Raw genomic sequence first — 8,686 nt, forward strand, 5'->3', positions numbered from 1 at the left:
GAAACATGCGTGCTATGTTCCTGTTTGTCAACTTCTGTCTGCAATTGCATTAATAAAGGTTTTTGAATGATTTAATTAAAGATATTGTCATAATGCTAATTTCACCAATGAACCAATGATTGACAAAGAAGGACGTAAGGAACGAACCCTAACATTTGGCGAGCTAGCCAGGAGTGAGTGTCACCGCGGTTGGTAGAGATTCCACACCACGTCGCCAGAGCTCAAAATTAAATAAGGTAAGCAGACACCCGTTTAATCTAAGTCTGTAATTAAATGGCATTTACTGGTGTGGTTTCTCTCTAACAAGTAAGTGGCACCTCACTCAATCTAAATTATAGACATACACTTTGAATATGACACAGTCGGATTTTAGTTTGGAGAAATTACGTAACGGACTATTGGTGAAATGCATGATGTCAATATATGATGAATGAAATGAATGTTTGAAGAGGTGATTCAGTGATAATCATCCATTATATATTGGGAGGTAATACAGGGATCATTACTTTTGGTTTTGAAGAGGTGATTCCGTGATAATCATTCATTATATATTGGGAAGTAATGCAGCGATCATTACTTTTTTCGCACACCTCATGTAGCCTAGCACATAGGGCTATATGTTTAGATTTTTTTATTAAATTTTTGGTTTGTATCACAAATAAAGTGGCAAAATAACTTCTTAAAATTAAGCACATTAATCCGCTTTTACAACGGGTGTAGAACCTAACTGGCATACATAGGCAGAACATGAGTTTCAAGTTTGGGGAAGATCAGTGTTGACCTGTTTTGAGCCCCACCTGTTTAGCTAAAAAAAAGATATATATATATTTTTTTGTGTGTGCCTGTTTTGCATGTTATTTTGACATTAATACGTGTCACATATCAGTTTGCAAACAATGTAAAAATAAATCATTGAGTTAATAAAGCCGCATCTCTTTTTTGCTTTCTTGAGTAAGGCAGCTCCAAAATGCAGGTGTTTCAGCTGGGGCAGTCAGCGGAAAATATGGAGCGTAGGGTTTGGTTGTCACGCGCTGACCTTAGTTCCTTTTTTATGTCTCTATTTTGGTTTGGTCAGGGCGTGAGTTGGGGTGGGCATTCTATGTTTTTGTTTAGCTAAAAAAAAGATATATATATTTTTTTTTGTGTGTGCCTGTTTTGCATGTTATTTTGACATTAATACGTGTCACATATCAGTTTGCAAACAATGTAAAAATAAATCATTGAGTTAATAAAGCCGCATCTCTTTTTTGCTTTCTTGAGTAAGGCAGCTCCAAAATGCAGGTGTTTCAGCTGGGGCAGTCAGCGGAAAATATGGAGCGTAGGGTTTGGTTGTCACGCGCTGACCTTAGTTCCTTTTTTATGTCTCTATTTTGGTTTGGTCAGGGCGTGAGTTGGGGTGGGCATTCTATGTTTTTGTTCTATGTTTTCTATTTCTATGTGTTTGGCCAGGTGTGGTTCTCAATCAGAGGCAGCTGTCTATCGTTGTCTCTGATTGAGAATCATACTTAGGTAGCCTTTTCCCACCTGTGGTTTGTGGGTAGTTGTTTTCTGTTTTGTGTTGTAGCACCTTACAGGACTGTTTCGATTTTCGTTTATTCACTTTGTTATTTTGTATTTAGTGTTCAGTTTTTTCAATAAAGCATGAACACTTACAACGCTGCGTTTTGGTCCGATCCTTCCTGTTCATCAGACGAAGAAGATCGTTACATTGGTAATGTTCTCTAGTTGTGCCGTGATTGGCTCAGTGTTCTGTCACTCATGGGAACACAACGTCACTGCAAAATCTATAAGTAGAGCTCTGAAATTCAAGCCCCTTGGGTGCTGCCAAAGAGTTACATTAGAAGTGCCCATCCAAGAAGGCTCAAGGTCATTGTCCACAGATAAAATGACGCCAAATCATGTTAAATCTACAGTAGCTTTGAATGGACTGATCATGTCAACATCATACTTTCAAAATCTTAGCTAGCAAGCTAGCAGTCATCATCATGAATCAAGTCGACAATCTACTGGGAAATCCTTGTCATATGAAGAGAAATTATGAAGAGAAATTATAGATAAAACGTATTGGTGCTCATCGGCCATTGGACATAAACACTACACAACAACTTGGAAATCGCAAATTCAACAATGAGTGGTTTTTAAGGAATCAGTGGCTAGCAATCACTAGCCTGCTATTCAGTGGAGTGGGTGTGTGGTCCAAGTCTGGGTTTAAGGGTCTCTTTACCAAGCTTAAAATGATAAACATTCAACATGATGGGCCAGAAAAGGTTCAATACATTAGCCATGCTGTCAATCCAGCATGACTTCTGCTGTGTTCAAGGCAACTGGAAACTCAAATTAGCAAATTAGCTCCGACTGGAAAATATGTTTTGAACGGTCATCCAACTCGGAATTCCAAGTCGGGAATTCGGGCATCTTTCTAGAGCTCTTTCTAGAGCTCAATCATTGATATCATGATTGAACCTTGTTTTTTTCTGAGTTCCCAGTTGTCTCGAAAGCACCACAAATCCAGAAAATGCCAGAGTTTGATGCCAAACTTTGCCGAAGAAGAACCACCATCTTCATGTTCAAGTGAGTACAGCACAACAACGTGAATCCAAAAATGTCTTGTATGCTGCTGCATAAATGATGTAGTATGCCATATAGATATGTATACTGTAGCTAAGAAAGTAATGCTAAGTGTATTTTGTGTACTAAGCTGTTAGTTGCCCATGTGCCTCACCCTAATAATTTGGTCCCTTTCCCCCTCCTGACTTAGCCTACTGTTCTGGCTTGGTGGTGCACATGTAGCCTGTTTTAGTCATGATACTGTAAGAGCTTCATTGTCTGCTTATATGTACCCTTTATTTATCCACGGTTCTGACTTGGTGTACAGGGCGAACACTAAGAACGGCCCATGTTCTGAATTCTGTCGCTGTACATTTTAAAAGTGCTGAACAAATGACTACGTCCATCCTAGCTCGCTCATTAATGTCTTAATCGAAATTACAGATTGACTCTTTTCCGGACGTTGTCCCTTTATGCCATAGTTTGTACATCTCAATTGTCAGTTGAAACCACATTTATTTAAGCAAGTCTGCCATATCAGCTGTGTTTTTTAAAAGGCAGTAAATGAGGCTGAATGAAATGTTTCGCTGCCAGACAAGGCTGCGCTGATAGCCAGGTGTAGCAGTGGTAAGTGTTGGGGTTCGTTCCTTGTTCCTTGTTAATCATTGGCTCATTGGTGAAATTAGCATTCTGACAATATCTTTAATTAAATCATTCAAAAACCTTTATTAATGCAATTGCAGACAGAAGGTGACAATAGGAACATAGCACGCATGTTTCCAAGTAAGTTCTGCAAAATAGAAAAGGTCCCAAGTTATTTTATTAAACCCGAAGTCCAGCCCTAGTGATGTCACTGCATACGTCATTACCTTCTACTCATCAGACCAAGCCCATGCATACACAGCTATACAAACTTCCAAGAGAAATACAATAGTTCCAGTGTTTTCTAAGGGCTAAGCAGTAAATGTCCACTCCCCAAGTTGACTTATTGTGGAATGTCTGACTAGTCTCTTATATCTTACACTCCCCTGCAGAGTTCTGTCTCAGTCACACATTTCTCAGACAGTTTCTTTAACTTCTTATTGCTGCAGGGGCAGTATTGAGTAACTTGGATGAAAGGGGCCCATTTCAAACGGCCTCGTACTCAATTCTTGCTCGTACAATATGCATATTATTATTATGATTGGATAGAAAACACTCTCAAGTTTCTAAAACCGTTTGAATTATATCTGTGAGTAAAACAGAACTCATTTTGCAGCAAACTTCCTGTCAGAAAGTGAACAATCTGAAATCGAGGCTCTGTTCCAGGGCCTCCTTATCAATTTGCTTGAGATTTATGACTATACATGCACTTCATACGCCTTCCACTAGATGTCAATAGGCTGTGAGAGGTGAAATGGAGTGTATAAGTATTTCTATGGTCAAAAGAGAGGTCTTGGAATAACAGGACCCCAATTTCCTCTGTTCAGGAAGACGCGGGATGGACATCAGCTTTGGCTTCTGAAAAGCTTTCCTTATAGACGTCTAATATCTCCGGCTTTGATTTTATTTGATAAATGTGACAATATCATCGTAAAGTATGTTTTTTCAATATAGTTTAATCAGATTATAGATTTTTTTTCGGGAGTTTAGGCGTGTTGCGTTCTCTGCGTTTGTTCACGAAGGCGAGCTTAGCGCCACTTGGCTAGTTTTGCTTGCTAAATCGAGAGGGAAAAAGGCCATTCTAAAACCAAACAACGATTGTTCTGGACGAAGGACCCCTTGTACAACATTCTGATGGAAGATCATCAAAAGTAGGACCCATTTATGATGTTATTTCATATATCTGTCGAACATGTTTACTATTAGTTTGCGCCCAGATTTTGGGCGCTCTCTCGCTATAACGTAAGCTGCATGTCGTACTGAAGTTATTTTTAGAATTCTAACACGGCGAGTGCATTAAGAACTAGTGTATCTATCATTTCCTATACAACATGTATTTTTTAGTAAAGTTTATGAATAGTTATTTGGTCAGAATAGGTGAGTGTCAGAAATATATCCGGACATTCTGGGAAAAAGATGCTAAGTTTTCACGATGTATAACCACGGATTTCAGCTTTAAATATGCACATTTTCGAACAAACCATATATGTATTGTGTAATATGATGTTATAGGACTGTCATCTGATGAAGTTTATGAAGGTTAGTGAAATAATTAATATCTTTTGCTGGTTTTGTCGCTATCGCTACTGTTGCCTTGAATCAATGTAGCTGTGTGGTTGGCTATTGTAGTAAGCTAATATAATGCTATATTGTGTTTTCGCTGTAAAACACTTAAAGAATCGGAAATATTGGCTGGATTCACAAGATGTTTGTCTTTCATTTGCTGTACACCATGTATTTTTCATAAATGTTTTATGATGAGTATTTAGGTATTTCAATTTGGTCTCTGTAATTGTTCTAGCTGCTTCGGTGCTATTTCCGATTGTAGCTGCAATGTAAAACTATGATTTATACCTCAAATATGCACATTTTTCGAACAAAACATAGATTTATTGTATAACATGTTATAAGACTGTCATCTGATGAAGTTGTTTCTTTGTTAGTTTGGTTGGTTTTGTGCATGCTACCTGTGCTGTGAAAAATGTCTGTGCTTTTTTGTATTTGGTGGTGAGCTAACATAAATATACGTGGTGTTTTCACTGTAAAACATTTAAAAAATCGGACATGTTGGCTGGATTCACAAGATGTTTATCTTTCATTTGCTGTATTGGACTTGTTAATGTGTGAAAGTTAAATATTTCTAAAAAATATCTTTTGAATTTCGCGCCCTGCACTTGGACGGGCTGTTGTCATATTGAGCCCGACACCGGCCTGCAGCCATAAAAGGTTAAAAGAGGCAGAGAGACTAGAAAACAACTGTGGAACAATATTAAACCTCTATAATGAATATATATATTGTTAATCTGTAGTCTAGGACCCTATAAATGTAATAATACAACATATCTATTAATAATAAATCTATTAATACAACATAAGCATAATCAATTATTATAATACATCAAACATTTGGCACATCCCCTATCATGACCCCTAGGTGAACCCCTGACATAAAGATTCACTCCATTGTGCTGAAAAGAAAGTTCTGCTGTTGGGACAGCTTTATGTAGGCCCTAACAATTTGTGGGCACCGTTTGTAACCGTTACAGTGCAATTCATGTATTGTTTAGTGTTGTGTTGTGTAGTGGCTTTGCTGGCATGCATCTAAAAAAAAGTTTTTGAGTTTGCCCCACCAACATTTAAAAGCTTAAATCGCCACTGGGGAAGATATTTTCACCATAAAATGCTCCTTTATAATAAAAGCATTACATGCATAATCACATTTGCGGTCACTTTTGATAATGGTGTTTTCCCTCTAATGGACATTGTGCACATTGTTGCCTTATAATGTAAAGAAATAGCCTAATAGTTTATCAACTTTATAAGCTAAACGTTCTGATCTGTTGCGTCAGCCTCATTGCATTATTTTTTATTTTTTATGCTAGTGGTTGTATTAATTTGGGATCAAACGCATCCCACAACTGTCCCAGACTATGTTTGGAATATTTCTTCCTCGCACAGAATAGAATAAGTCAACTTTTGTACTATGGGGGATAGTAGGTTGACATAGGCTAGTGCTTTTGCTGTTCGTTAGGCCTACTCATCTTATTGGCTGACGAAAAGTAAATGTGGACAGTTCTTACAATATCTTCGGAAAAGAACTCGAGCAGTCGCGTCCCGGATGTGTCTGTCTTCACTTGTAGCCTGTGAGAAAGACCCGATCACATGAAGGGAGAGGTGCTTCGGAGCGCGCAGCATGTAGCCGGGAGAAGGGAATTATAGTTATTATATTCAGCCTATGGGCACAATGGCCACTGGCTGCAAAAGGCATGGATTTTTTTAGGGGGCAGTGCGGCCACACAAAGGGGATGCCGGTGTGAAATTTTAGGCATTATCAAGTGCTTGTCAAATTGTGAACGAGAGACTCATGAAGTGTGTACAGCCTGCGCAAATAAAGCAGAGCTCATGCCTTTCATGCAACTTTTTCATGCAAATCATCATTAGAGTCGCATCATGCAGACTTAGAATGTATTAAAAATCTATAGACCGATGTTTGTCTCACAACTAAAGTTTCATAAATAACTCTAAATTAAGCATATAAGAGTACCTGTTTCTTTGTTAACCACTCAACATAGAATAGCTGCATGTGCGCACTCCCTGAAATCATTTGAAGAAAATATATTTCCTATTTTATTCAGCTTTGTTAATAAATTGTATTGTTCATACTATAAAATAATATAGTTAATAATAATAATATCAAATAATGCTGCGGAATTCTAAGCAAATCTTGTCTGCTAAATGAACTAGTGTAGCCCACAGCCATATGGCAGAGCCAGATCAGGACCTATCACGGACAACTCAGAGTATGCTATTCCGTTCTTTTGAAGTAGACTACATTTTCTTCGTATCATGTTTCTTTAGACCTGTCTACAATAAATATTGTGATGGTGTAGGCTATATTACATGGATTGATTAGACTTTTTAAAATGTAGATGTTCCAAAGGTCTGCATCAGTGGCTTGTAGGCTATGTGTGGAAGCCAGGAGATGCTAAATGTGTTTATGTTAATTAACGGTCAATTACTGTGAGACCTGCAGTTATTTGCTTGACAATCACCGGCTGACGAAATTGTGACCGCCACAGCCCTACACACAAGTACTTCTCTGCAATGGTCACCTACACTCATCAAAAACCCACTATCCCATTCTACTACTTACACCATATCTGTTTCTGCCTATGCCAACAGCCTGGGAGGATGGGACACCACCCCTCAACAAACCCTGTAACTTTTCTGAAGTCAAATCTCATATACCCAAATACTTCTCTGCAGCTGCCACCACAACATCTATTTTCTGTGATTAACTTTCAATTTCTGCGGTACAGTTGATAACCCTTGCTATGAATGCTAAGAAGCCAACCTTACTGAGGCATAACTCCCTCATTACCCTATCCCTTTGTACTGGCACAAATCTACTACTCACTGGGATCCTCTCAGGATCCAACACCCTTGACCCATCCTCCGCATTAATCTGCCTCTCTCGCACCGGACACTTCCGATCCCCAGCATCATGAGCACCCCTACAATTGACACACACAACTTTATCCACCGAAACGACACAATCCTCTGTCGCATGCCCTCCAGCACACTTCCCACATCTTGAAATCTCCCACTTACACACTTCTGCAAAATGACCAGAATTGTTGCATCTGAAACAGTGCAGTGGATTCTGCAAAAAAAGCTCTAACAGGATAACTAATATATCCTTTGAGACTGACTCAAAACTCAAAAGGACTGACAATGACTTTTTCACCACGCTCCCCACCTGGTCTGCGTCGCACCAAACGGGATGCATCACGAAGACCAGGAATTTTCAACTTCAATTGTTCCACCTTCACACATAACGCTACCCCAGAAATCACTCCTTTCAATGGTGCCTTATTCCTAAGAGCAAAACAAGAAACAGATATCGACCCAAGTTGCGTGACACAAAGTGCCTTCTCCCTCTGGCCAGAAGTAACACACACAAATATCACAAGTCCACTGCAGGTTACCTTCACTGATTCAACTGCACGCAACTCCTTTCTCACCCACCCTGAAACCACAAATGGATCAACCAAAAGGCAAGCATCCGAAAAGGCAGGCGGAGTGACAACTCTTTGAAACGCCTTTGATAATTTGAATCAGCTGTGTAGTGTTAGGGCAAAAACCAAAACTTGCACGCCTTGGGGTACCGAGGACCGACTTTGAGAAACGCTAGTTTAAAGGGAAGTGTTGGAAATAGGTTCCGGATCTAGTTTAGGGTAAGGGGTCTTGGGTTAGGGGTAAATAACTTTATTAAAAATAGAAACTAGGGAATGAAAACCTGTTCTTCAGAATACTATGGGGGGAGTGGTGGTTTGTGATTTTTGAGCGATTTTTGAGCGGTGGGATGAATGGTCGTGGTTATTGCTGATGTTGTTTGGGATGAATGGCTGTGGGTATTGTTGATGTTGATGGTGTTTACATTGTTCAACAGGAGCGGCAGAGAGGATTACACACAAGTCCTCTCACGAACAGCAAC

This window comes from Salvelinus alpinus, chromosome 36 (assembly GCF_045679555.1).
Source record: "Salvelinus alpinus chromosome 36, SLU_Salpinus.1, whole genome shotgun sequence".
Classification (NCBI taxonomy): domain Eukaryota; kingdom Metazoa; phylum Chordata; class Actinopteri; order Salmoniformes; family Salmonidae; genus Salvelinus; species Salvelinus alpinus.